The sequence below is a fragment of the Spea bombifrons genome, chromosome 9 (assembly GCF_027358695.1).
Source record: "Spea bombifrons isolate aSpeBom1 chromosome 9, aSpeBom1.2.pri, whole genome shotgun sequence".
Classification (NCBI taxonomy): Eukaryota; Metazoa; Chordata; class Amphibia; order Anura; family Pelobatidae; genus Spea; species Spea bombifrons.
The window spans coordinates 14,042,478-14,064,977 of record NC_071095.1 but is presented as its reverse complement, the minus strand read 5'-3'; the positions used below and the strand labels follow the sequence as shown (position 1 = coordinate 14,064,977).

At 46.2% G+C, this 22,500-nt stretch overlaps 41 non-coding genes and 14 pseudogenes across 41 annotated transcripts; all 55 read left to right on the top strand.

Moving 5' to 3' along the window:
* Nucleotides 1-150: 150 nt before the first annotated feature.
* On the top strand, nt 151-269 carry LOC128465501 (5S ribosomal RNA). Its single transcript, XR_008345276.1, has one exon. It is a non-coding gene; the product is annotated as a 5S ribosomal RNA (ribosomal RNA).
* A 239-nt stretch (nt 270-508) lies between these two features.
* On the top strand, nt 509-627 carry LOC128465369 (5S ribosomal RNA). The gene has a single exon (XR_008345151.1). It is a non-coding gene; the product is annotated as a 5S ribosomal RNA (ribosomal RNA).
* A 248-nt stretch (nt 628-875) lies between these two features.
* On the top strand, nt 876-994 carry LOC128464699 (5S ribosomal RNA). The gene has a single exon (XR_008344519.1). It is a non-coding gene; the product is annotated as a 5S ribosomal RNA (ribosomal RNA).
* Nucleotides 995-1,227: 233 nt separating this feature from the next.
* On the top strand, nt 1,228-1,346 carry LOC128463581 (5S ribosomal RNA). Its single transcript, XR_008343469.1, has one exon. It is a non-coding gene; the product is annotated as a 5S ribosomal RNA (ribosomal RNA).
* Nucleotides 1,347-1,564: 218 nt separating this feature from the next.
* On the top strand, nt 1,565-1,683 carry LOC128464038 (5S ribosomal RNA). Its single transcript, XR_008343897.1, has one exon. It is a non-coding gene; the product is annotated as a 5S ribosomal RNA (ribosomal RNA).
* Nucleotides 1,684-1,917: 234 nt separating this feature from the next.
* On the top strand, nt 1,918-2,036 carry LOC128465530 (5S ribosomal RNA). Its single transcript, XR_008345304.1, has one exon. It is a non-coding gene; the product is annotated as a 5S ribosomal RNA (ribosomal RNA).
* A 188-nt stretch (nt 2,037-2,224) lies between these two features.
* Nucleotides 2,225-2,343, top strand: LOC128463997 (5S ribosomal RNA). The gene has a single exon (XR_008343859.1). It is a non-coding gene; the product is annotated as a 5S ribosomal RNA (ribosomal RNA).
* A 215-nt stretch (nt 2,344-2,558) lies between these two features.
* Nucleotides 2,559-2,667, top strand: LOC128466352 (uncharacterized; annotated as a pseudogene).
* Nucleotides 2,668-2,879: 212 nt separating this feature from the next.
* LOC128463971 (5S ribosomal RNA) lies at nt 2,880-2,998 on the top strand. The gene has a single exon (XR_008343834.1). It is a non-coding gene; the product is annotated as a 5S ribosomal RNA (ribosomal RNA).
* A 227-nt stretch (nt 2,999-3,225) lies between these two features.
* Nucleotides 3,226-3,344, top strand: LOC128464145 (5S ribosomal RNA). Its single transcript, XR_008343997.1, has one exon. It is a non-coding gene; the product is annotated as a 5S ribosomal RNA (ribosomal RNA).
* Nucleotides 3,345-3,568: 224 nt separating this feature from the next.
* On the top strand, nt 3,569-3,687 carry LOC128505370 (5S ribosomal RNA). The gene has a single exon (XR_008355574.1). It is a non-coding gene; the product is annotated as a 5S ribosomal RNA (ribosomal RNA).
* A 275-nt stretch (nt 3,688-3,962) lies between these two features.
* LOC128466104 (uncharacterized) lies at nt 3,963-4,071 on the top strand (annotated as a pseudogene).
* A 209-nt stretch (nt 4,072-4,280) lies between these two features.
* Nucleotides 4,281-4,399, top strand: LOC128463046 (5S ribosomal RNA). The gene has a single exon (XR_008342962.1). It is a non-coding gene; the product is annotated as a 5S ribosomal RNA (ribosomal RNA).
* A 4,116-nt stretch (nt 4,400-8,515) lies between these two features.
* On the top strand, nt 8,516-8,624 carry LOC128465656 (uncharacterized; annotated as a pseudogene).
* A 198-nt stretch (nt 8,625-8,822) lies between these two features.
* LOC128463223 (5S ribosomal RNA) lies at nt 8,823-8,941 on the top strand. The gene has a single exon (XR_008343130.1). It is a non-coding gene; the product is annotated as a 5S ribosomal RNA (ribosomal RNA).
* A 189-nt stretch (nt 8,942-9,130) lies between these two features.
* Nucleotides 9,131-9,249, top strand: LOC128463569 (5S ribosomal RNA). The gene has a single exon (XR_008343458.1). It is a non-coding gene; the product is annotated as a 5S ribosomal RNA (ribosomal RNA).
* Nucleotides 9,250-9,435: 186 nt separating this feature from the next.
* LOC128464949 (5S ribosomal RNA) lies at nt 9,436-9,554 on the top strand. The gene has a single exon (XR_008344754.1). It is a non-coding gene; the product is annotated as a 5S ribosomal RNA (ribosomal RNA).
* Nucleotides 9,555-9,743: 189 nt separating this feature from the next.
* LOC128463711 (5S ribosomal RNA) lies at nt 9,744-9,862 on the top strand. The gene has a single exon (XR_008343591.1). It is a non-coding gene; the product is annotated as a 5S ribosomal RNA (ribosomal RNA).
* A 188-nt stretch (nt 9,863-10,050) lies between these two features.
* On the top strand, nt 10,051-10,159 carry LOC128466031 (uncharacterized; annotated as a pseudogene).
* A 215-nt stretch (nt 10,160-10,374) lies between these two features.
* Nucleotides 10,375-10,493, top strand: LOC128463124 (5S ribosomal RNA). The gene has a single exon (XR_008343035.1). It is a non-coding gene; the product is annotated as a 5S ribosomal RNA (ribosomal RNA).
* Nucleotides 10,494-10,783: 290 nt separating this feature from the next.
* On the top strand, nt 10,784-10,902 carry LOC128464372 (5S ribosomal RNA). The gene has a single exon (XR_008344211.1). It is a non-coding gene; the product is annotated as a 5S ribosomal RNA (ribosomal RNA).
* Nucleotides 10,903-11,162: 260 nt separating this feature from the next.
* Nucleotides 11,163-11,271, top strand: LOC128465801 (uncharacterized; annotated as a pseudogene).
* Nucleotides 11,272-11,483: 212 nt separating this feature from the next.
* Nucleotides 11,484-11,602, top strand: LOC128463897 (5S ribosomal RNA). Its single transcript, XR_008343766.1, has one exon. It is a non-coding gene; the product is annotated as a 5S ribosomal RNA (ribosomal RNA).
* Nucleotides 11,603-11,826: 224 nt separating this feature from the next.
* LOC128464524 (5S ribosomal RNA) lies at nt 11,827-11,945 on the top strand. Its single transcript, XR_008344353.1, has one exon. It is a non-coding gene; the product is annotated as a 5S ribosomal RNA (ribosomal RNA).
* Nucleotides 11,946-12,174: 229 nt separating this feature from the next.
* LOC128464523 (5S ribosomal RNA) lies at nt 12,175-12,293 on the top strand. The gene has a single exon (XR_008344352.1). It is a non-coding gene; the product is annotated as a 5S ribosomal RNA (ribosomal RNA).
* A 229-nt stretch (nt 12,294-12,522) lies between these two features.
* On the top strand, nt 12,523-12,641 carry LOC128463549 (5S ribosomal RNA). Its single transcript, XR_008343439.1, has one exon. It is a non-coding gene; the product is annotated as a 5S ribosomal RNA (ribosomal RNA).
* A 215-nt stretch (nt 12,642-12,856) lies between these two features.
* Nucleotides 12,857-12,975, top strand: LOC128463977 (5S ribosomal RNA). The gene has a single exon (XR_008343840.1). It is a non-coding gene; the product is annotated as a 5S ribosomal RNA (ribosomal RNA).
* Nucleotides 12,976-13,202: 227 nt separating this feature from the next.
* On the top strand, nt 13,203-13,311 carry LOC128466194 (uncharacterized; annotated as a pseudogene).
* A 209-nt stretch (nt 13,312-13,520) lies between these two features.
* Nucleotides 13,521-13,629, top strand: LOC128466532 (uncharacterized; annotated as a pseudogene).
* Nucleotides 13,630-13,979: 350 nt separating this feature from the next.
* Nucleotides 13,980-14,088, top strand: LOC128466347 (uncharacterized; annotated as a pseudogene).
* Nucleotides 14,089-14,292: 204 nt separating this feature from the next.
* On the top strand, nt 14,293-14,411 carry LOC128464305 (5S ribosomal RNA). The gene has a single exon (XR_008344148.1). It is a non-coding gene; the product is annotated as a 5S ribosomal RNA (ribosomal RNA).
* A 206-nt stretch (nt 14,412-14,617) lies between these two features.
* On the top strand, nt 14,618-14,736 carry LOC128465264 (5S ribosomal RNA). The gene has a single exon (XR_008345052.1). It is a non-coding gene; the product is annotated as a 5S ribosomal RNA (ribosomal RNA).
* Nucleotides 14,737-14,924: 188 nt separating this feature from the next.
* On the top strand, nt 14,925-15,033 carry LOC128466318 (uncharacterized; annotated as a pseudogene).
* Nucleotides 15,034-15,257: 224 nt separating this feature from the next.
* On the top strand, nt 15,258-15,376 carry LOC128463676 (5S ribosomal RNA). The gene has a single exon (XR_008343558.1). It is a non-coding gene; the product is annotated as a 5S ribosomal RNA (ribosomal RNA).
* Nucleotides 15,377-15,579: 203 nt separating this feature from the next.
* LOC128463525 (5S ribosomal RNA) lies at nt 15,580-15,698 on the top strand. The gene has a single exon (XR_008343416.1). It is a non-coding gene; the product is annotated as a 5S ribosomal RNA (ribosomal RNA).
* A 209-nt stretch (nt 15,699-15,907) lies between these two features.
* Nucleotides 15,908-16,026, top strand: LOC128463222 (5S ribosomal RNA). Its single transcript, XR_008343129.1, has one exon. It is a non-coding gene; the product is annotated as a 5S ribosomal RNA (ribosomal RNA).
* Nucleotides 16,027-16,286: 260 nt separating this feature from the next.
* On the top strand, nt 16,287-16,395 carry LOC128466150 (uncharacterized; annotated as a pseudogene).
* Nucleotides 16,396-16,616: 221 nt separating this feature from the next.
* On the top strand, nt 16,617-16,725 carry LOC128466049 (uncharacterized; annotated as a pseudogene).
* A 215-nt stretch (nt 16,726-16,940) lies between these two features.
* LOC128463033 (5S ribosomal RNA) lies at nt 16,941-17,059 on the top strand. Its single transcript, XR_008342949.1, has one exon. It is a non-coding gene; the product is annotated as a 5S ribosomal RNA (ribosomal RNA).
* Nucleotides 17,060-17,275: 216 nt separating this feature from the next.
* On the top strand, nt 17,276-17,394 carry LOC128465443 (5S ribosomal RNA). Its single transcript, XR_008345221.1, has one exon. It is a non-coding gene; the product is annotated as a 5S ribosomal RNA (ribosomal RNA).
* Nucleotides 17,395-17,585: 191 nt separating this feature from the next.
* Nucleotides 17,586-17,704, top strand: LOC128465371 (5S ribosomal RNA). Its single transcript, XR_008345153.1, has one exon. It is a non-coding gene; the product is annotated as a 5S ribosomal RNA (ribosomal RNA).
* Nucleotides 17,705-17,976: 272 nt separating this feature from the next.
* LOC128466241 (uncharacterized) lies at nt 17,977-18,085 on the top strand (annotated as a pseudogene).
* A 206-nt stretch (nt 18,086-18,291) lies between these two features.
* LOC128463642 (5S ribosomal RNA) lies at nt 18,292-18,410 on the top strand. The gene has a single exon (XR_008343526.1). It is a non-coding gene; the product is annotated as a 5S ribosomal RNA (ribosomal RNA).
* A 188-nt stretch (nt 18,411-18,598) lies between these two features.
* LOC128462855 (5S ribosomal RNA) lies at nt 18,599-18,717 on the top strand. Its single transcript, XR_008342781.1, has one exon. It is a non-coding gene; the product is annotated as a 5S ribosomal RNA (ribosomal RNA).
* Nucleotides 18,718-18,950: 233 nt separating this feature from the next.
* LOC128465183 (5S ribosomal RNA) lies at nt 18,951-19,069 on the top strand. The gene has a single exon (XR_008344975.1). It is a non-coding gene; the product is annotated as a 5S ribosomal RNA (ribosomal RNA).
* A 215-nt stretch (nt 19,070-19,284) lies between these two features.
* Nucleotides 19,285-19,403, top strand: LOC128464228 (5S ribosomal RNA). The gene has a single exon (XR_008344075.1). It is a non-coding gene; the product is annotated as a 5S ribosomal RNA (ribosomal RNA).
* A 212-nt stretch (nt 19,404-19,615) lies between these two features.
* On the top strand, nt 19,616-19,734 carry LOC128463112 (5S ribosomal RNA). The gene has a single exon (XR_008343024.1). It is a non-coding gene; the product is annotated as a 5S ribosomal RNA (ribosomal RNA).
* A 191-nt stretch (nt 19,735-19,925) lies between these two features.
* LOC128465370 (5S ribosomal RNA) lies at nt 19,926-20,044 on the top strand. The gene has a single exon (XR_008345152.1). It is a non-coding gene; the product is annotated as a 5S ribosomal RNA (ribosomal RNA).
* Nucleotides 20,045-20,274: 230 nt separating this feature from the next.
* On the top strand, nt 20,275-20,383 carry LOC128466558 (uncharacterized; annotated as a pseudogene).
* A 209-nt stretch (nt 20,384-20,592) lies between these two features.
* LOC128463640 (5S ribosomal RNA) lies at nt 20,593-20,711 on the top strand. The gene has a single exon (XR_008343524.1). It is a non-coding gene; the product is annotated as a 5S ribosomal RNA (ribosomal RNA).
* A 188-nt stretch (nt 20,712-20,899) lies between these two features.
* LOC128462854 (5S ribosomal RNA) lies at nt 20,900-21,018 on the top strand. The gene has a single exon (XR_008342780.1). It is a non-coding gene; the product is annotated as a 5S ribosomal RNA (ribosomal RNA).
* A 217-nt stretch (nt 21,019-21,235) lies between these two features.
* LOC128465066 (5S ribosomal RNA) lies at nt 21,236-21,354 on the top strand. Its single transcript, XR_008344864.1, has one exon. It is a non-coding gene; the product is annotated as a 5S ribosomal RNA (ribosomal RNA).
* Nucleotides 21,355-21,581: 227 nt separating this feature from the next.
* On the top strand, nt 21,582-21,700 carry LOC128465266 (5S ribosomal RNA). Its single transcript, XR_008345054.1, has one exon. It is a non-coding gene; the product is annotated as a 5S ribosomal RNA (ribosomal RNA).
* Nucleotides 21,701-21,993: 293 nt separating this feature from the next.
* LOC128465746 (uncharacterized) lies at nt 21,994-22,102 on the top strand (annotated as a pseudogene).
* Nucleotides 22,103-22,371: 269 nt separating this feature from the next.
* LOC128465137 (5S ribosomal RNA) lies at nt 22,372-22,490 on the top strand. Its single transcript, XR_008344931.1, has one exon. It is a non-coding gene; the product is annotated as a 5S ribosomal RNA (ribosomal RNA).
* Nucleotides 22,491-22,500: the final 10 nt, after the last annotated feature.

Below are 22,500 nucleotides of genomic sequence, written 5' to 3'. Positions count from 1 at the left end.
AACCCTTATTTGAACCTTCTCACCTTCTCTGTCCTGTCCCAGGGCTTATAATTCTTTCTGTCTGACGACGACGACAAGCAGCAGCAGCAGCAGCAGCAGCAGCAGCAGCAGCAGCAACAGAATAAGAGAAGTAAAATAAAACATTTTCACACCTGCGGCCATACCACCCTGAAAGCGCCCGATCTCGTCTGATCTCGGAAACTAAGCAGAGTTGGGCCTGGTTAGTACCTGGATGGGAGACCGCCTGGGAATACAAGGTGTTGTAGGCTTATAATTTTTTCTCACAGTCCGGGGAGAGCTTTTTGCCATGTGTTTCTTGCTCATCATCAAAGCTTTAAACCCTTATTTGAACCTTCTCACCTTCTCTGTCCTGTCCCAGGGCTTATAATTCTTTCTGTCTGACGATGACAAGCAGCAGCAGCAGCAGCAACAGCAGCAGCAGCAGCAGCAGCAGCAGCAGCAGCAGCAGCAGCAACAGAATAAGAGAAGTAAAATAAAACGCTTTCACACCTGTGGCCATACCACCCTGAAAGCGCCTGATCTCGTCTGATCTCGGAAGCTAAGCAGGGTTGGGCCTGCTTAGTACCTGGATGGGAGACCGCCTGGGCATACCAGGTGTTGTAGGCTTTTAATTTTTTCTCACAGTCCGGGGAGAGCTTTTTGCCATGTGTTTCTTGCTCATCATCAAAGCTTTAAACCCTTATTTGGACCTTCTCACCTTCTCTGTCCTGTCCCAGGGCTTATAATTCTTTCTGTCTGACGACAAGCAGCAGCAGCAGCAGCAGCAGCAACAGCAGCAGCAGCAGCAGCAACAGCAGCAGCAGCAACAGCAGCAGCAGCAACAGAATAAGAGAAGTAAAATAAAAAACTTTCACACCTGCGGCCGTACCACCCTGAAAGCGCCCGATCACGTCTGATCTCGGAAGCTAAGCAGGGTTGGGCCTGGTTAGTACCTGGATGGGAGACCGCCTGGGGATACCAGGTGTTGTAGGCTTTTAATTTTTTCTCACAGTCCGGGGAGAGCTTTTTGCCATGTGTTTCTTGCTCATCATCAAAGCTTTAAACCCTTATTTGAACCTTCTCACCTTCTCTGTCCTGTCCCAGGGCTTATAATTCTTTCTGTCTGACGACAAGCAGCAGCAGCAGCAGCAGCAGCAGCAGCAGCAGCAGCAGCAGCAGCAGCAGCAGCAGCAACAGAATAAGAGAAGTAAAATAAAACACTTTCACACCTGCGGCCATACCACCCTGAAAGCGCCCGATCTCGTCTGATCTCGGAAGCTAAGCAGGGTTGGGCCTGGTTAGTACCTGGATGGGAGACCGCCTGGGAATACCAGGTGTTGTAGGCTTTTAATTTTTTCTCACAGTCCGGGGAGAGCTTTTTGCCATGTGTTTCTTGCTCATCATCAAAGCTTTAAACCCTTATTTGAACCTTGTCACCTTCTCTGTCCTGTCCCAGGGCTTATAATTCTTTCTGTCTGACGACAAGCAGCAGCAGCAGCAGCAGCAGCAGCAGCAGCAGCAGCAGCAGCAACAGAATAAGAGAAGTAAAATAAAAAACTTTCACACCTGCGGCCATACCACCCTGAAAGCGCCCGATCTCGTCTGATCTCGGAAACTAAGCAGGGTTGGGCCTGGTTAGTACCTGGTTGGGAGACCGCCTGGGAATACCAGGTGTTGTAGGCTTTTTCTTTTCTCACAGTCCGGGGAGAGCTTTTTGCCATGTGTTTCTTGCTCATCATCAAAGCTTTAAACCCTTATTTGAACCTTCTCACCTTCTCTGTCCTGTCCCAGGGCTTATAATTATTTCTGTCTGATGACAAGCAGCAGCAGCAGCAGCAGCAGCAGCAGCAGCAGCAGCAGCAGCAGCAGCAGCAGCAGCAGCAACAGAATAAGAGAAGTAAAATAAAAAACTTTCACACCTGCAGCCATACCACCCTGAAAGCGCCCGATCTCGTCTGATCTCAGAAGCTAAGCAGGGTTGGGCCTGGTTAGCACCTGGATGGGAGACTGCCTGGGAACACCAGGTGTTGTAGGCTTTTAATTTTTTCTCACAGTCCGGGGAGAGCTTTTTGCCATGTGTCTCTTGCTCATCATCAAAGCTTTAAACCCTTATTTGAACCTTCTCACCTTCTCTGTCCTGTCCCAGGGCTTATAATTCTTTCTGTCTGACGACAAGCAGCAGCAGCAGCAACAGAATAAGAGAAGTAAAATAAAAAACTTTCACACCTGCGGCCATACCACCCTGAAAGCGCCCAATCTCGTCTGATCTCGGAAGCTAAGCAGGGTTGGGCCTGGTTAGTACCTGGGTGGGAGACCGCCTGGGAATACCAGGTGTTGTAGGCTTTTAATTTTTTCTCACAGTCCGGGGGGGGCGTTTTGCCATGTGTTTCTTGCTCATCATCAAAGCTTTAAACCCTTATTTGAACCTTCTCACCTTCTCTGTCCTGTCCCAGGCCTTATAATTCCTTCTGTCTGACGACAAGCAGCAGCAGCAGCAGCAGCAGCAGCAACAGCAGCAACAGCAACAGAATAAGAGAAGTAAAATAAAACACTTTCACACCTGCAGCCATACCACCCTGAAAGCGCCTGATCTCGGAAGCTAAGCAGGCTTGGGCCTGGTTAGTACCTGGATGGGAGACCGCCTGGGAATACCAGGTGTTGTAGGCTTTTAATTTTTTCTCACAGTCCGGGGAGAGCTTTTTGCCATGTGTTTCTTGCTCATCATCAAAGCTTTAAACCCTTATTTGAACCTTCTCACCTTCTCTGTCCTGTCCCAGGGCTTATAATTCTTTCTGTCTGACGACGACGACAAGCAGCAGCAGCAGCAGCAGCAGCAGCAGCAGCAACAGAATAAGAGAAGTAAAATAATACACGTTCACACCTGCGGCCATACCACCCTGAAAGCCCCCGATCTCGTCTGTTCTCGGAAGCTAAGCAGGGTTGGGCCTGATTAGTACCTGGATGGGAGACCGCCTGGGAATACCAGGTGTTGTAGGCTTTTAATTTTTTCTCACAGTCCGGGGAGAGCTTTTTGCCATGTGTTTCTTGCTCATCATCAAAGCTTTAAACCCTTATTTGAACCTTCTCACCTTCTCTGTCCTGTCCCAGGGCTTATAATTCTTTCTGTCTGACGACGACGACAAGCAGCAGCAGCAGCAGCAGCAGCAGCAGCAGCAGCAGCAGCAGCAGCAACAGAATAAGAGAAGTAAAATAAAACACTTTCACACCTGCGGCCATACCACCCTGAAAGCGCCTGATCTCGTCTGATCTCGGAAGCTAAGCAGAGTTGGGCCTGGTTAGTACCTGGATGGGAGACCGCCTGGGAATACCAGGTGTTGTAGGCTTTTAATTTTTTCTCACAGTCCGGGGAGAGCTTTTTGCCATGTGTTTCTTGCTCATCATCAAAGCTTTAAACCCTTATTTGAACCTTCTCACCTTCTCTGTCCTGTCCCAGGGCTTATAATTATTTCTGTCTGATGACAAGCAGCAGCAGCAGCAGCAGCAGCAGCAGCAGCAGCAGCAGCAGCAGCAGCAACAGAATAAGAGAAGTAAAATAAAACACTTTCACACCTGCGGCCATACCACCCTGAAAGCGCCCGATCTCGTCTGATCTCGGAAGCTAAGCAGGGTTGGGCCTGGTTAGTACCTGGATGGGGGACCGCCTGGGAATACCAGGTGTTGTAGGCTTTTAATTTTTTCTCACAGTCCGGGGAGAGCTTTTTGCCATGTGTTTCTTGCTCATCATCAAAGCTTTAAACCCTTATTTGAACCTTCTCACCTTCTCTGTCCTGTCCCAGGGCTTATAATTATTTCTGTCTGATGACAAGCAGCAGCAGCAGCAGCAGCAGCAGCAGCAGCAGCAGCAGCAGCAGCAGCAGCAGCAGCAGCAGCAGCAGCAGCAGCAGCAGCAGCAGCAGCAGCAGCAGCAACAGAATAAGAGAAGTAAAATAAAACACTTTCACACCTGCGGCCATACCACCCTGAAAGCGCCTGATCTCGGAAGCTAAGCAGGGTTGGGCCTGTTTAGTACCTGGATGGGAGACCGCCTGGGAATACCAGGTGTTGTAGGCTTTTAATTTTTTCTCACAGTCCGGGGAGAGCTTTTTGCCATGTGTTTCTTGCTCATCATCAAAGCTTTAAACCCTTATTTGAACCTTCTCACCTTCTCTGTCCTGTCCCAGTGCTTATAATTCTTTCTGTCTGACGACAAGCAGCAGCAGCAGCAGCAGCAGCAGCAGCAACAGCAACAGAATAAGAGAAGTAAAATAAAACACTTTCACACCTGCGGCCATACCACCCTGAAAGCGCCTGATCTCGTCTGATCTCGGAAGCTAAGCAGGGTTGGGCCTGGTTAGTACCTGGATGGGAGACCGCCTGGGAATACCGGGTGTTGTAGGCTTTTAATTTTTTCTCACAGTCCGGGGAGAGCTTTTTGCCATGTGTTTCTTGCTCATCATCAAAGCTTTAAACCCTTATTTGAACCTTCTCACCTTCTCTGTCCTGTCCCAGGGCTTATAATTCTTTCTGTCTGACGACAAGCAGCAGCAGCAGCAGCAGCAGCAGCAGCAACAGAATAAGAGAAGTAAAATAAAAAACTTTCACACCTGCACAAAAAACGAGGGGTGGCCATTCTCTTTTCTAAAGACTTAAATTTAAATCTTAAACATGTAGAAACTGATCCGGAAGGCAGATATATAATAGCCATAGTAACTATCAATAACATGCTTTTTACATTAGTTAACGTGTATGCACCCAACCATGCACCGGTCAAATATCTGACTAAGTTATTAGACAAAGTATTAAAAATTAAACAAGGCCTTTTAGTGTGGATGGGTGATTTTAATTGCGTCTTAGATCCTCAACTAGATAAACTATCCTCTAAAGGTACTACAAAAGGACGAGGCCTAATATTACAGGCCCATAGATTTCAATCATTACTTAAAAGGCATGTACTTTATGATATATGGCGGACTTTCCATCCGACGGATAGAGACTATACCTGCTTTTCAAAAACGCATTGTGCATACTCGCGTATTGACCTAATAGTGGGGGACAGTAATCTGATTTCTAAGGTTAAAGATATAACTATACACGAAGTAACCTGGTCGGACCATAATCTGCTCTCAATGAATATTGATGAAAGTGTAGGGAGATGCAGATCTGAATGGAGATTAAACCCAAACTTGATGAAAAAAGAGACAGACATTGAGCATATAAAGATGATAACAAAGTATTTCTTCATTGAAAATGATAAAGAGGGTATATCCCCTTTAATTCTATGGTGTGCCTATAAGGCCGTAATCAGAGGCCATTTTATCAAATTAGGTGCCAATGCAAAAAAAAAGACAGAAGCTAAATTGTCCGATCTATATATAAAACTTTCACAAATAACTAAGCTTAATAAAAATAATCCTACAAAATACAACTCTGATAGAATCACAGAATTAAAAGATAAAATAAATCTTCAACTTCTAGAAAATACTAATAAAGCTTTAATGACTTTAAACTCCAAACGCTACTATAAAGGAAATAAAGCTGATAAAATGCTATCCAACCAACTTAAGAAGAGAAGAGAAGATAGGATTATTTCTAAAATTATATATGAAGATAAAACCTTGCTAGCTCCGAAAGATATAGGTCAGGCTTTCAACCATTTTTATGAAGATTTATATAACTTACCTATCAAAGCTACTGAATCAGACATAAAGCAGTATTTTCTGGAAAGAACGTTTAAAAAACTTTCCAATCAGTCTACAGATAGATTAAATGGGGAAATTTCTCTAGAAGAAGTACAAAGAGAAATTCGTAGACTTAAGGAGAGGAAATCCCCTGGACCAGATGGTTTTGATGCCACATTTTATAAGGTTTTTATAGAAGATCTGGCTCCACAACTAGTTTTTGTATTCAATGAGATTATGGACAAAGGGTTTATTCCAGAAGAACTTCTGCGAGGAAATATTATTCCGATATTAAAAGAAGGTAAAAACCCAGAAAATATAACCAGCTATAGACCCATCTCTCTATTAAACACTGATATAAAAATATATGCAGGAGTTCTGGCCCAGAGACTTAATCCCGTACTGCCACAGTTGATACACAGTGATCAGGTTGGTTTTATAAAAGGCAGGCTAGCGACAAACCATATAAGGGCACTAGTGGGCCAAATGGAACATACTCTACAAGAAGCAGTTCCCCAGCTGACCCTGTCATTAGATGCCGAGAAGGCTTTTGACAGGGTCAGCTGGAAATTTATGGCTGAAACTCTGAATGCCTTTGGAATACATGGGAAATTTCATCAGGCGGTTATGGCTATGTATAGTAATCCCAAAGGCAGAGTGTTTGGCTCGGGTATAAATTCCAACTGGTTTCCCCTCACAAATGGAACAAGGCAGGGTTGTCCCCTCTCCCCTCTGCTATATATTCTCTCACTAGAACCTCTGGCGAGAGATATTAGAGCCTGTCCGAATATAGTTGGCTGTGGAGTGGGAGATTTTCAGAAAATAAAACTTTATGCGGATGACATATTAATCACAATTAAAGACCCTCTAAATTCATTAAAATATGTTTTGGATTTAATACATAAATATAGTTTTGTTTCTAATTATAAACTAAACATAAATAAATCTATTGCACTCCCACTACATTTAGATGCAGAACAAAAGCATGAAATAGAGAAAATGGGTCTGAGTTGGGCCAATGAATCTCTTTGCTTCTTGGGAGTTAAAATCTCAAACACTCCAAGAAATTGGATGGAAATCAATCTTATGCCTTTGATAAAAGAAATAAACCTCTCCCTCAAAAAATGGCGAGGTTTATTTATTTCCTGGTGGGGGAGGATAAGTATAATCAAAGCATACATTTTACCTAAGTTCTTATACTTATTTAGGATGATCCCTCTGAGTATTCCTCATAGTTGGTTAGAGCTAATTCAACGCTCCTTTAATAATTTTATATGGGGTCCTAAAAAACCAAGATTAAATCTCCAACTGATATCTAAGAATAAACTGCAAGGGGGCCTTAGTGTCCCACTGATACATGATTATTCTCAAGCAGCTTTACTACTCCATGCTTGTTTAACTCAGAGACAGGAAGCAGCCTCAGAAGCCTGGTATAAAGGGGAGATTCCAATGGGATATCCATATAAAGACTTATTAACTCTTTTCTGGATCCCGACTAAAAAAATTTCTGAGATAATGGAAAACTCTATCAGTTTAACATTAAGACATCTTCTTATTTTTTGGAATCGAATTAAAAAGCGTGCAGGGTTAAAGGATAAAATCATAAATACGCTTCCTCTCTGTCTTATAGAAAGAACTATTGGAAATTTGAACTTAAATCTTTGGAGACAAAAAGGTATATTCAGGATAGAACATCTGCTGGTGGGAACTACCATCAAATCTTTTTCGCAAATCCAAATTGAGTTCAACCTTCCAACTAAGGAACTCTTTAACTATTTAAGAGTTAAAAGCTTCTTAATGGATTCAGTAAATTGGAATCTGATCCCAAAAACACAAGAATTATTTTCTTATATAATTACAGGAAACTCTCAAAAAAAATTACTTGCAAAAGCATTAAAATTGATTTCCCTACTTAAAAAACACTATGGTCCTCCGGCATTAAAAAAATGGGAGAAGGATTTAGGAAGAGTAATAATGGAAGAGGAATGGAATAAAGCACTGAACCTAACTTATAAAGATATCCATTGCTTAAACCTGAACGAGTTGCAATACAAAGTAATGAACCGCTGGTACTTTGTGCCAACAATATTAATGAAAATTTCTTCTAAGAATATATCTAATTGTTGGAGATGTGGTTGCATTAAAGGTGATTTTTTACATATATGGTGGAATTGCCTTCCACTAAAGAAAGTTTGGATGAAAGTTTCATCCAAACTTATAGATTTATTTGGCACTCATTGGAATCTGACTCCAGACAGAGCTTTATTGCACCTAAACCTTCCTAAAGTGTCCACTCAAGAAAGGAAATTTTTATTACACCTGCTGACTGCTATTAAAATAACAATAGCTAGAAATTGGAGATCGTCAGAACCAATTCTTTGGGAAAAAATTAAAATCCAGCTTTTGCACCAATGCCATATGGAGAAACTGATCCTTTCCCAAGAAAGAAGAACTTATGTATATCAAAAACATTGGGAAAAATGGATCAAAATACTCCAAGAGGGAAAACTAGATTGATAATATGGTCAGTCTTTGATATTTTATAGTTTTTAGCCAGAAATATTTTGTAATACTATCTTAATTGCTACATAATTGTCTTAATATATGTAATGATATTTATTCTAATTATTTTAGTATCATATCTTAATTATTTAGATACATAAGTACCGGATCCATTATATGTCTTGTTTTGTATATGTAAAGTCTTTTTTCGTCTTTTTCTTTTATATAGTAATATACGTCTCAATTAATGTAATATTGTTCAAAGTTTTCTGTTGTGTGTTTTAAAAAACAATAATAAAAAATATAAATAAAAAAAAAAAAAAAAAAACTTTCACACCTGCGGCCATACCACCCTGAAAGCGCCTGATCTCAGAAGCTAAGCAGGGTTGGGCCTGGTTAGTACCTGGATGGGAGACCGCCTGGGAATACCAGGTGTTGTAGGCTTTTTCTTTTCTCACAGTCCGGGGAGAGCTTTTTGCCATGTGTTTCTTGCTCATCATCAAAGCTTTAAACCCTTATTTGAACCTTCTCACCTTCTCTGTCCTGTCCCAGGGCTTATAATTCTTTCTGTCTGACGACAAGCAGCAGCAGCAGCAGCAGCAGCAGCAACAGAATAAGAGAAGTAAAATAAAAAGCTTTCACACCTGCGGCCATACCACCCTGAAAGCGCCCGATCTTGTCTGATCTCGGAAGCTAAGCAGGGTTGGGCCTGGTTAGTACCTGGATGGGAGACCGCCTGGGAATACCAGGTGTTGTAGGCTTTTTCTTTTCTCACAGTCCGGGGAGAGCTTTTTGCCATGTGTTTCTTGCTCATCATCAAAGCTTTAAACACTTATTTGAACCTTCTCACCTTCTCTGTCCTGTCCCAGGGCTTATAATTCTTTCTGTCTGACGACAAGCAGCAGCAGCAGCAGCAAGAGAATAGGAGAAGTAAAATAAAAAGCATTCACACCTGCGGCCATACCACCCTGAAAGCGCCCGATCTCGTCTGATCTCGGAAGCTAAGCAGGGTTGGGCCTGGTTAGTACCTGGATGGGAGACCGCCTGGGAATACCAGGTGTTGTAGGCTTTTTCTTTTCTCACAGTCCGGGGAGAGCTTTTTGCCATGTGTTTCTTGCTCATCATCAAAGCTTTAAACCCTTATTTGAACCTTCTCACCTTCTCTGTCCTGTCCCAGGGCTTATAATTCTTTCTGTCTGACGACAAGCAGCAGCAGCAGCAACAGAATAAGAGAAGTAAAATAAAACACTTTCACACCTGCAGTCATTTCACCCTGAAAGCGCCCGATCTTGTCTGATCTCGGAAGTTAAGCAGGGTTGGGCCTGGTTAGTACCTGGATGGGAGACCGCCTGGGAATACCAGGTGTTGTAGGCTTTTAATTTTTTCTCACAGTCCGGGGAGAGCTTTTTGCCATGTTTCTTGCTCATCATCAAAGCTTTAAACCCTTATTTGAACCTTCTCACCTTCTCTGTCCTGTCCCAGGGCTTATAATTCTTTCTGTCTGACGACAAGCAGCAGCAGCAGCAGCAACAGAATAAGAGAAGTAAAATAAAAAACTTTCACACCTGCGGCCATACCACCCTGAAAGAGCCCGATCTCGTCTGATCTCGGAAACTAAGCAGGGTTGGGCCTGGTTAGTACCTGGATGGGAGACCGCCTGGGAATACCAGGTGTTGTAGGCTTTTAATTTTTTCTCACAGTCCGGGGAGAGCTTTTTGCCATGTGTTTCTTGCTCATCATCAAAGCTTTAAACCCTTATTTGAACCTTCTCACCTTCTCTGTCCTGTCCCAGGGCTTATAATTATTTCTGTCTGACGACAAGCAGCAGCAGCAGCAACAGAATAAGAGAAGTAAAATAAAACACTTTCACACCTGTGGCCATACCACCCTGAAAGCGCCTGATCTCGGAAGCTAAGCAGGGTTGGGCCTGGTTAGTACCTGGATGGGAGACCGCCTGGGAATACCAGGTGTTGTAGGCTTTTAATTTTTTCTCACAGTCCGGGGAGAGCTCTTTGCCATGTGTTTCTTGCTCATCATCAAAGCTTTAAACCCTTATTTGAACCTTCTCACCTTCTCTGTCCTGTCCCAGGGCTTATAATTCTTTCTGTCTGACGACGACGACAAGCAGCAGCAGCAGCAGCAGCAGCAGCAGCAGCAGCAACAGAATAAGAGAAGTAAAATAAAACACTTTCACACCTGCGGCCATACCACCCTGAAAGCGCCCGATCTCGTCTGATCTCGGAAGCTAAGCAGGGTTGGGCCTGGTTAGTACCTGGATGGGAGACCACCTGGGAATACCAGGTGTTGTAGGCTTTTAATTTTTTCTCACAGTCCGGGGAGAGCTTTTTGCCATGTGTTTCTTGCTCATCATCAAAGCTTTAAACCCTTATTTGAACCTTCTCACCTTCTCTGTCTTGTCCCAGGGCTTATAATTCTTTCTGTCTGACGATGACAAGCAGCAGCAGCAGCAGCAGCAGCAGCAGCAACAGCAGCAGCAGCAACAGCAGCAGCAGCAACAGCAGCAGCAACAGCAGCAGCAGCAACAGCAGCAGCAGCAACAGCAGCAGCAACAGAATAAGAGAAGTAAAATAAAAAACTTTCACACCTGCGGCCATACCACCCTGAAAGCGCCCGATCACGTCTGATCTCAGAAGCTAAACAGGGTTGGGCCTGGTTAGTACCTGGATGGGAGACCGCCTGGGAATACCAGGTGTTGTAGGCTTTTAATTTTTTCTCACAGTCCGGGGAGAGCTTTTTGCCATGTGTTTCTTGCTCATCATCAAAGCTTTAAACCCTTATTTGAACCTTCTCACCTTCTCTGTCCTGTCCCAGGGCTTATAATTCTTTCTGTCTGACGATGACAAGCAGCAGCAGCAGCAGCAGCAGCAGCAGCAGCAGCAGCAGCAGCAGCAGCAGCAGCAGCAGCAGCAGCAGCAGCAGCAGCAGCAACAGAATAAGAGAAGTAAAATAAAACCCTTTCACACCTGCGGCCATACCACCCTGAAAGCGCCTGATCTCGGAAGCTAAGCAGGGTTGGGCCTGGTTAGTACCTGGATGGGAGACCGCCTGGGAATACCAGGTGTTGTAGGCTTTTAATTTTTTCTCACAGTCCGGGGAGAGCTTTTTGCCATGTGTTTCTTGCTCATCATCAAAGCTTTAAACCCTTATTTGAACCTTCTCACCTTCTCTGTCCTGTCCCAGGGCTTATAATTCTTTCTGTCTGACGACAAGCAGCAGCAGCAGCAGCAGCAGCAGCAGCAGCAGCAGCAACAGAATAAGAGAAGTAAAATAAAACACTTTCACACCTGCGGCCATACCACCCTGAAAGCGCCTGATCTCGTCTGATCTCGGAAGCTAAGCAGGGTTGGGCCTGGTTAGTACCTGGATGGGAGACTGCCTGGGAATACCAGGTGTTGTAGGCTTTTAATTTTTTCTCACAGTCCGGGGAGAGCTTTTTGCCATGTGTTTCTTGCTCATCATCAAAGCTTTAAACCCTTATTTGAACCTTCTCACCTTCTCTGTCCTGTCCCAGGGCTTATAATTCTTTCTGTCTGACGACAAGCAGCAGCAGCAGCAGCAGCAGCAGCAGCAGCAGCAGCAGCAGCAGCAGCAACAGAATAAGAGAAGTAAAATAAAAAGCTTTCACACCTGCGGCCATACCACCCTGAAAGCGCCCGATCTTGTCTGATCTCGGAAGCTAAGCAGGGTTGGGCCTGCTTAGTACCTGGATGGGAGACCGCCTGGGAATACCAGGTGTTGTAGGCTTTTAATTTTTTCTCACAGTCCGGGGAGAGCTTTTTGCCATGTGTTTCTTGCTCATCATCAAAGCTTTAAACCCTTATTTGAACCTTCTCACCTTCTCTGTCCTGTCCCAGGGCTTATAATTCTTCTGTCTGACGACAAGCAGCAGCAGCAGCAGCAGCAGCAGCAGCAGCAGCAGCAGCAGCAGCAGCAGCAGCAACAGAATAAGAGAAGTAAAATAAAAAGCTTTCACACCTGCGGCCATACCACCCTGAAAGCGCCCGATCTTGTCTGATCTCGGAAGCTAAGCAGGGTTGGGCCTGCTTAGTACCTGGATGGGAGACCGCCTGGGAATACCAGGTGTTGTAGGCTTTTAATTTTTTCTCACAGTCCGGGGAGAGCTTTTTGCCATGTGTTTCTTGCTCATCATCAAAGCTTTAAACCCTTATTTGAACCTTCTCACCTTCTCTGTCCTGTCCCAGGGCTTATAATTCTTCTGTCTGACGACAAGCAGCAGCAGCAGCAGCAGCAGCAGCAGCAGCAGCAGCAGCAGCAGCAGCAGCAGCAACAGAATAAGAGAAGTAAAATAAAACACTTTCACACCTGCGGCAATACCACCCTGAAAGCGCCTGATCTCGTCTGATCTCGGAAGCTAAGCAGGGTTGGGCCTGGTTAGTACCTGGATGGGAGACCGCCTGGGAATACCAGGTGTTGTAGGCTTTTAATTTTTTCTCACAGTCCGGGGAGAGCTTTTTGCCATGTGTTTCTTGCTCATCATCAAAGCTTTAAACCCTTATTTGAACCTTCTCACCTTCTCTGTCCTGTCCCAGGGCTTATAATTCTTTCTGTCTGACGACAAGCAGCAGCAGCAGCAGCAGCAGCAGCAGCAACAGCAACAGCAACAGAATAAGAGAAGTAAAATAAAAAACTTTCACACCTGCGGCCATCCCACCCTGAAAGCGCCTGATCTCGTCTGATCTCGGAAGCTAAGCAGGGTTGGGCCTGGTTAGTACCTGGATGGGAGACCGCCTGGGAATACCAGGTGTTGTAGGCTTTTAATTTTTTCTCACAGTCCGGGGAGAGCTTTTTGCCATGTGTTTCTTGCTCATCATCAAAGCTTTAAACCCTTATTTGAACCTTCTCACCTTCTCTGTCCTGTCCCAAGGCTTATAATTCTTTCTGTCTGACGATGACAAGCAGCAGCAGCAGCAGCAGCAGCAGCAGCAGCAGCAGCAGCAGCAGCAGCAACAGAATAAGAGAAGTAAAATAAAACACTTTCACACCTGCGGCCATACCACCCTGAAAGCGCCTGATCTTGGAAGCTAAGCAGGGTTGGGCCTGGTTAGTACCTGGATGGGAGACCGCCTGGGAATACCAGGTGTTGTAGGCTTTTAATTTTTTCTCACAGTCCGGGGAGAGCTTTTTGCCATGTGTTTCTTGCTCATCATCAAAGCTTTAAACCCTTATTTGAACCTTCTCACCTTCTCTGTCCTGTCCCAGGGCTTATAATTCTTTCTGTCTGACGACAAGCAGCAGCAGCAGCAGCAGCAGCAGCAGCAGCAGCAACAGAATAAGAGAAGTAAAATAAAAAACTTTCACACCTGCGGCCATACCACCATGAAAGCGCCTGATCTTGGAAGCTAAGCAGGGTTGGGCCTGGTTAGTACCTGGATGGGAAACCGCCTGGGAATACCAGGTGTTGTAGGCTTTTAATTTTTTCTCACAGTCCGGGGAGAGCTTTTTGCCATGTGTTTCTTGCTCATCATCAAAGCTTTAAACCCTTATTTGAACCTTCTCACCTTCTCTGTCCTGTCCCAGGGCTTATAATTCTTTCTGTCTGACGACAAGCAGCAGCAGCAGCAGCAACAGCAGCAGCAGCAACAGCAGCAGCAGCAGCAGCAACAGCAGCAGCAGCAACAGCAGCAGCAGCAGCAACAGCAGCAGCAGCAACAGCAGCAGCAGCAACAGCAGCAGCAGCAACAGCAGCAGCAGCAACAGCCGCAGCAGCAACAGCAGCAGCAGCAACAGAATAAGAGAAGTAAAATAAAAAACTTTCACACCTGCGGCCATACCACCCTGAAAGCGCCCGATCTCGGAAGCTAAGCAGGGTTGGGCCTGGTTAGTAGCTGGATGGGAGTCCGCCTGGGAATATCAGGTGTTGTAGGCTTTTTCTTTTCTCACAGTCCGGGGAGAGCTTTTTGCCATGTGTTTCTTGCTCATCATCAAAGCTTTAAACCCTTATTTGAACCTTCTCACCTTCTCTGTCCTGTCCCAGGGCTTATAATTCTTTCTGTCTGACGACAAGCAGCAGCAGCAGCAGCAGCAGCAGCAGCAGCAACAGAATAAGAGAAGTAAAATAAAACACTTTCACACCTGCGGCCATACCACCCTGAAAGCGCCTGATCGCGTCTGATCTCGGAAGCTAAGCAGGGTTGGGCCTGTTTAGTACCTGGATGGGAGACCGCCTGGGAATACCAGGTGTTGTAGGCTTTTAATTTTTTGTCAAAGTCCGGGGTGAGCTTTTTGCCATGTGTTTCTTGCTCATCAGCAAAGCTTTAAACCCTTATTTGAACCTTCTCACCTTCTCTGTCCTGTCCCAGGGCTTATAATTCTTTCTGTCTGACGACAAGCAGCAGCAGCAGCAGCAGCAGCAGCAGCAGCAACAGAATAAGAGAAGTAAAATAAAAAGCTTTCACACCTGCGGCCATACCACCCTGAAAGCGCCCGATCTCGTCTGATCTTGCAAGCTAAGTAGGGTTGGGCCTGGTTAGTACCTGGATGGGAGACCGCCTGGGAATACCAGGTGTTGTAGGCTTTTAATTTTTTCTCACAGTCCGGGGAGAGCTTTTTGCCATGAGTTTCTTGCTCATCATCAAAGCTTTAAACCCTTATTTGAACCTTCTCACCTTCTCTGTCCTGTCCCAGGGCTTATAATTATTTCTGTCTGATGACAAGCAGCAGCAGCAGCAACAGAATAAGAGAAGTAAAATAAAGAACTTTCACACCTGCGGCCATACCACCCTGAAAGCGCCTGATCTCGGAAACTAAGCAGGGTTGGGCCTGGTTAGTACCTGGATGGGAGACCGCCTGGGAATACCAGGTGTTGTAGGCTTTTAATTTTTTCTCACAGTCCGGGGAGAGCTTTTTGCCATGTGTTTCTTGCTCATCATCAAAGCTTTAAACCCTTATTTGAACCTTCTCACCTTCTCTGTCCTGTCCCAGGGCTTATAATTCTTTCTGTCTGACGACAAGCAGCAGCAGCAGCAGCAGCAGCAGCAGCAGCAGCAGCAGCAGCAACAGCAACAGAATAAGAGAAGTAAAATAAAAAACTTTCACACCTGTGGCCATACCACCCTGAATGCGCCTGATCTCGTCTGATCTCGGAAGCTAAGCAGGGTTGGGCCTGGTTAGTACCTGGATGGGAGACCGCCTGGGAATACCAGGTGTTGTAGGCTTTTAATTTTTTCTCACAGTCCGGGGAGAGCTTTTTGCCATGTGTTTCTTGCTCATCATCAAAGCTTTAAACCCTTATTTGAACCTTCTCACCTTCTCTGTCCTGTCCCAGGGCTTATAATTCTTTCTGTCTGACGACAAGCAGCAGCAGCAGCAGCAGCAGCAGCAGCAGAAGAATAAGAGAAGTAAAATAAAAAACTTTCACACCTGCGGCCATACCACCCTGAAAGCGCCCGATCTCGTCTGATCTCGGAAGCTAAGCAGGTTTGGGCCTGGTTAGTACCTGGATGGGAGACCGCCTGGGAATACCAGGTGTTGTAGGCTTTTAATTTTTTCTCACAGTCCGGGGAGAGCTTTTTGCCATGTGTTTCTTGCTCATCATCAAAGCTTTAAACCCTTATTTGAACCTTCTCACCTTCTCTGTCCTGTCCCAGGGCTTATAATTCTTTCTGTCTGACGACAAGCAGCAGCAGCAGCAGCAGCAGCAGCAGCAGCAGCAACAGAATAAGAGAAGTAAAATAAAAAGCTTTCACACCTGCGGCCATACCACCCTGAAAGCGCCCGATCTTGTCTGATCTCGGAAGCTAAGCAGGGTTGGGCCTGGTTAGTACCTGGATGGGAGACCGCCTGGGAATACCAGGTGTTGTAGGCTTTTAATTTTTTCTCACAGTCCGGGGAGAGCTTTTTGCCATGTGTTTCTTGCTCATCATCAAAGCTTTAAACCCTTATTTGAACCTTCTCACCTTCTCTGTCCTGTCCCAGGGCTTATAATTCTTTCTGTCTGACGACAAGCAGCAGCAGCAGCAGCAGCAGCAGCAGCAGCAGCAGCAGCAGCAGCAGCAGCAGCAGCAGCAGCAGCAGCAGCAGCAGCAGCAGCAACAGAATAAGAGAAGTAAAATAAAAAACTTTCACACCTGCGGCCATACCACCCTGAAAGCGCCTGATCTCGGAAGCTAAGCAGGGTTGGGCCTGGTTAGTACCTGGATGGGAGACTGCCTGGGAATACCAGGTGTTGTAGGCTGTTAATTTTTTCTCACAGTCCGGGGAGAGCTTTTTGCCATGTGTTTCTTGCTCATCATCAAAGCTTTAAACCCTTATTTGAACCTTCTCACCTTCTCTTTCCTGTCCCAGGGCTTATAATTCTTTCTGTCTGACGACAAGCAGCAGCAGCAGCAGCAGCAGCAGCAGCAGCAGCAACAGCAACAGCAACAGAATAAGAGAAGTAAAATAAAAAGCTTTCACACCTGCGGCCATACCACCCTGAAAGCACCTGATCTTGGAAGCTAAGCAGGGTTGGGCCTGGTTAGTACCTGGATGGGAGACCGCCTGGGAATACCAGGTGTTGTAGGCTTTTAATTTTTTCTCACAGTCCGGGGAGAGCTTTTTGCCATGTGTTTCTTGCTCATCATCAAAGCTTTAAACCCTTATTTGAACCTTCTCACCTTCTCTGTCCTGTCCCAGGGCTTATAATTCTTTCTGTCTGACGACAAGCAGCAGCAGCAGCAGCAGCAGCAGCAGCAGCAGCAGCAGCAACAGAATAAGAGAAGTAAAATAAAAAACTTTCACACCTGCGGCTATACCACCCTGAAAGCGCCCGATCTCGTCTGATCTCGGAAGCTAAGCAGGGTTGGGCCTGGTTAGTACCTGAATGGGAGACCGCCTGGGAATACCAGGTGTTGTAGGCTTTTTCTTTTCTCACAGTCCGGGGAGAGCTTTTTGCCATGTGTTTCTTGCTCATCATCAAAGCTTTAAACCCTTATTTGAACCTTCTCACCTTCTCTGTCCTGTCCCAGGGCTTATAATTCTTTCTGTCTGACGACAAGCAGCAGCAGCAGCAGCAGCAGCAGCAGCAGCAGCAGCAGCAGCAACAGAATAAGAGAAGTAAAATAAAAAGCTTTCACACCTGCGGCCATACCACCCTGAAAGCGCCCGATCTCGTCTGATCTTGGACGCAAAGCAGCGTTGGGCCTGGTTAGTACCTGGATGGGAGACCGCCTGGGAATACCAGGTGTTGTAGGCTTTTAATTTTTTCTCACAGTCCGGGGAGAGCTTTTTGCCATGTGTTTCTTGCTCATCATCAAAGCTTTAAACCCTTATTTGAACCTTCTCACCTTCTCTGTCCTGTCCCAGGGCTTATAATTCTTTCTGTCTGACGACAAGAAGCAGCAGCAGCAGCAACAGAATAAGAGAAGTAAAATAAAACACTTTCACACCTGCGGCCATACCACCCTGAAAGCGCCCGATCTTGTCTGATCTCAGAAGCAAAGCAGAGTTGGGCCTGGTTAGTACCTGGATGGGAGACCGCCTGGGAATACCAGGTGTTGTAGGTTTTTAATTTTTTCTCACAGTCCGGGGAGAGCTTTTTGCCATGTGTTTCTTGCTCATCATCAAAGCTTTAAACCCTTATTTGAACCTTCTCACCTTCTCTGTCCTGTCCCAGTGCTTATAATTCTTTCTGTCTGACGACAAGCAGCAGCAGCAGCAGCAGCAGCAGCAGCAGCAGCAGCAGCAGCAGCAGCAGCAGCAGCAGCAGCAGCAGCAGCAGCAGCAGCAGCAGCAGCAGCAGCAACAGAATAAGAGAAGTAAAATAAAACACTTTCACACCTGCGGCCATACCACCCTGAAAGCGCCTGATCTCGGAAGCTAAGCAGGGTTGGTCCTGGTTAGTACCTGGATGGGAGACCGCCTGGGAATACCAGGTGTTGTAGGCTTTTAATTTTTTCTCACAGTCCGGGGAGAGCTTTTTGCCATGTGTTTCTTGCTCATCATCAAAGCTTTAAACCCTTATTTGAACCTTCTCACCTTCTCTGTCCTGTCCCAGGGCTTATAATTCTTTCTGTCTGACGACAAGCAGCAGCAGCAGCAGCAGCAGCAGCAGCAGCAACAGAATAAGAGAAGTAAAATAAAAAACTTTCACACCTGCGGCCATACCACCCTGAAAGCGCCCGATCACGTCTGCTCTCGGAAGCTAAGCAGGGTTGGGCCTGGTTAGTACCTGGATGGGAGACCGCCTGGGAATACCAGGTGTTGTAGGCTTTTAATTTTTTCTCACAGTCCGGGGAGAGCTTTTTGCCATGTGTTTCTTGCTCATCATCAAAGCTTTAAACCCTTATTTGAACCTTCTCACCTTCTCTGCCCTGTCCCAGGGCTTATAATTCTTTCTGTCTGACGACAAGCAGCAGCAGCAGCAACAGAATAAGAGAAGTAAAATAAAAAACTTTCACACCTGCGGCCGTACCACCCTGAAAGCGCCCGATCTCGTCTGATCTCGGAAGCTAAGCAGGGTTGGGCCTGGTTAGTACCTGGATGGGAGACCGCCTGGGAATACCAGGTGTTGTAGGCTTTTAATTTTTTCTCACAGTCCGGGGAGAGCTTTTTGCCATGTGTTTCTTGCTCATCATCAAAGCTTTAAACCCTTATTTGAACCTTCTCACCTTCTCTGTCCTGTCCCAGGGCTTATAATTCTTTCTGTCTGACGACAAGCAGCAGCAGCAGCAGCAGCAGCAGCAGCAGCAGCAGCAGCAGCAGCAGCAGCAACAGCAACAGAATAAGAGAAGTAAAATAAAACACTTTCACACCTGCGGCCATACCACCCTGAAAGCGCCCGATCTCGTCTGATCTCGGAAGTTAAGCAGGGTTGGGCCTGGTTAGTACCTGGATGGGAGACCGCCTGGGAATACCAGGTGTTGTAGGCTTTTAATTTTTTCTCACAGTCCGGGGAGAGCTTTTTGCCATGTGTTTCTTGCTCATCATCAAAGCTTTAAACCCTTATTTGAACCTTCTCACCTTCTCTGTCCTGTCCCAGGGCTTATAATTCTTTCTGTCTGACGACAAGCAGCAGCAGCAGCAGCAGCAGCAGCAGCAGCAGCAGCAGCAACAGAATAAGAGAAGTAAAATAAAAAACTTTCACACCTGTGGCCATACCACCCTGAAAGAGCCCGATCTCGTCTGATCTCGGAAACTAAGCAGGGTTGGGCCTGGTTAGTACCTGGATGGGAGACCGCCTGGGAATACCAGGTGTTGTAGGCTTTTAATTTTTTCTCACAGTCCGGGGAGAGCTCTTTGCCATGTGTTTCTTGCTCATCATCAAAGCTTTAAACCCTTATTTGAACCTTCTCACCTTCTCTGTCCTGTCCCAGGGCTTATAATTCTTTCTGTCTGACGACGACGACAAGCAGCAGCAGCAGCAGCAGCAGCAGCAGCAGCAACAGAATAAGAGAAGTAAAATAAAACACATTCACACCTGCGGCCATACCACCCTGAAAGCGCCCGATCTCGTCTGATCTCGGAAGCTAAGCAGGGTTGGGCCTGGTTAGTACCTGGATGGGAGACCACCTGGGAATACCAGGTGTTGTAGGCTTTTAATTTTTTCTCACAGTCCGGGGAGAGCTTTTTGCCATGTGTTTCTTGCTCATCATCAAAGCTTTAAACCCTTATTTGAACCTTCTCACCTTCTCTGTCCTGTCCCAGGGCTTATAATTCTTTCTGTCTGACGACAAGAAGCAGCAGCAGCAGCAACAGAATAAGAGAAGTAAAATAAAACACTTTCACACCTGCGGCCATACCACCCTGAAAGCGCCCGATCTTGTCTGATCTCAGAAGCAAAGCAGAGTTGGGCCTGGTTAGTACCTGGATGGGAGACCGCCTGGGAATACCAGGTGTTGTAGGTTTTTAATTTTTTCTCACAGTCCGGGGAGAGCTTTTTGCCATGTGTTTCTTGCTCATCATCAAAGCTTTAAACCCTTATTTGAAGCCTCTCACCTTCTCTGTCCTGTCCCAGTGCTTATAATTCTTTCTGTCTGACGACAAGCAGCAGCAGCAGCAGCAGCAGCAGCAGCAGCAGCAGCAGCAGCAGCAGCAGCAGCAACAGAATAAGAGAAGTAAAATAAAACACTTTCACACCTGCGGCCATACCACCCTGAAAGCGCCTGATCTCGGAAGCTAAGCAGGGTTGGTCCTGGTTAGTACCTGGATGGGAGACCGCCTGGCAATACCAGGTGTTGTAGGCTTTTAATTTTTTCTCACAGTCCGGGGAGAGCTTTTTGCCATGTGTTTCTTGCTCATCATCAAAGCTTTAAACCCTTATTTGAACCTTCTCACCTTCTCTGTCCTGTCCCAGGGCTTATAATTCTTTCTGTCTGACGACAAGCAGCAGCAGCAGCAGCAGCAGCAGCAGCAGCAGCAACAGAATAAGAGAAGTAAAATAAAAAACTTTCACACCTGCGGCCATACCACCCTGAAAGCGCCCGATCACGTCTGCTCTCGGAAGCTAAGCAGGGTTGGGCCTGGTTAGTACCTGGATGGGAGACCGCCTGGGAATACCAGGTGTTGTAGGCTTTTAATTTTTTCTCACAGTCCGGGGAGAGCTTTTTGCCATGTGTTTCTTGCTCATCATCAAAGCTTTAAACCCTTATTTGAACCTTCTCACCTTCTCTGCCCTGTCCCAGGGCTTATAATTCTTTCTGTCTGACGACAAGCAGCAGCAGCAGCAACAGAATAAGAGAAGTAAAATAAAAAACTTTCACACCTGCGGCCGTACCACCCTGAAAGCGCCCGATCTCGTCTGATCTCGGAAGCTAAGCAGGGTTGGGCCTGGTTAGTACCTGGATGGGAGACCGCCTGGGAATACCAGGTGTTGTAGGCTTTTAATTTTTTCTCACAGTCCGGGGAGAGCTTTTTGCCATGTGTTTCTTGCTCATCATCAAAGCTTTAAACCCTTATTTGAACCTTCTCACCTTCTCTGTCCTGTCCCAGGGCTTATAATTCTTTCTGTCTGACGACAAGCAGCAGCAGCAGCAGCAGCAGCAGCAGCAGCAGCAGCAGCAGCAACAGAATAAGAGAAGTAAAATAAAACACTTTTATCCTGCGGCCATACCACCCTGAAAGCGCCCGATCTCGTCTGATCTCGGAAGTTAAGCAGGGTTGGGCCTGGTTAGTACCTGGATGGGAGACCGCCTGGGAATACCAGGTGTTGTAGGCTTTTAATTTTTTCTCACAGTCCGGGGAGAGCTTTTTGCCATGTGTTTCTTGCTCATCATCAAAGCTTTAAACCCTTATTTGAACCTTCTCACCTTCTCTGTCCTGTCCCAGGGCTTATAATTCTTTCTGTCTGACGACAAGCAGCAGCAGCAGCAGCAGCAGCAGCAGCAGCAGCAGCAGCAGCAGCAACAGCAACAGAATAAGAGAAGTAAAATAAAAAACTTTCACACCTGCGGCCATACCACCCTGAAAGAGCCCGATCTCGTCTGATCTCGGAAACTAAGCAGGGTTGCGCCTGGTTAGTACCTGGATGGGAGACCGCCTGGGAATACCAGGTGTTGTAGGCTTTTAATTTTTTCTCACAGTCCGGGGAGAGCTTTTTGCCATGTGTTTCTTGCTCATCATCAAAGCTTTAAACCCTTATTTGAACCTTCTCACCTTCTCTGTCCTGTCCCAGGGCTTATAATTCTTTCTGTCTGACGACGACGACAAGCAGCAGCAGCAGCAGCAGCAGCAGCAGCAGCAGCAGCAGCAGCAGCAGCAGCAGCAGCAGCAGCAGCAGCAGCAGCAGCAGCAGCAGCAGCAGCAGCAGCAGCAGCAGCAGCAGCAGAATAAGAGAAGTAAAATAAAACACTTTCACACCTGCGGCCATACCACCCTGAAAGCGCCTGATCTCGGAAGCTAAGCAGGGTTGGGCCTGGTTAGTACCTGGATGGGAGACCACCTGGGAATACCAGGTGTTGTAGGCTTTTAATTTTTTCTCACAGTCCGGGGAGAGCTTTTTGCCATGTGTTTCTTGCTCATCATCAAAGCTTTAAACCCTTATTTGAACCTTCTCACCTTCTCTGTCTTGTCCCAGGGCTTATAATTCTTTCTGTCTGACGATGACAAGCAGCAGCAGCAGCAGCAGCAGCAACAGCAGCAGCAGCAACAGCAGCAGCAGCAACAGCAGCAGCAGCAGCAACAGCAGCAACAGCAGCAGCAACAGAATAAGAGAAGTAAAATAAAAAACTTTCACACCTGCGGCCATACCACCCTGAAAGCGCCCGATCACGTCTGATCTCAGAAGCTAAACAAGGTTGGGCCTGGTTAGTACCTGGATGGGAGACCGCCTGGGAATACCAGGTGTTGTAGGCTTTTAATTTTT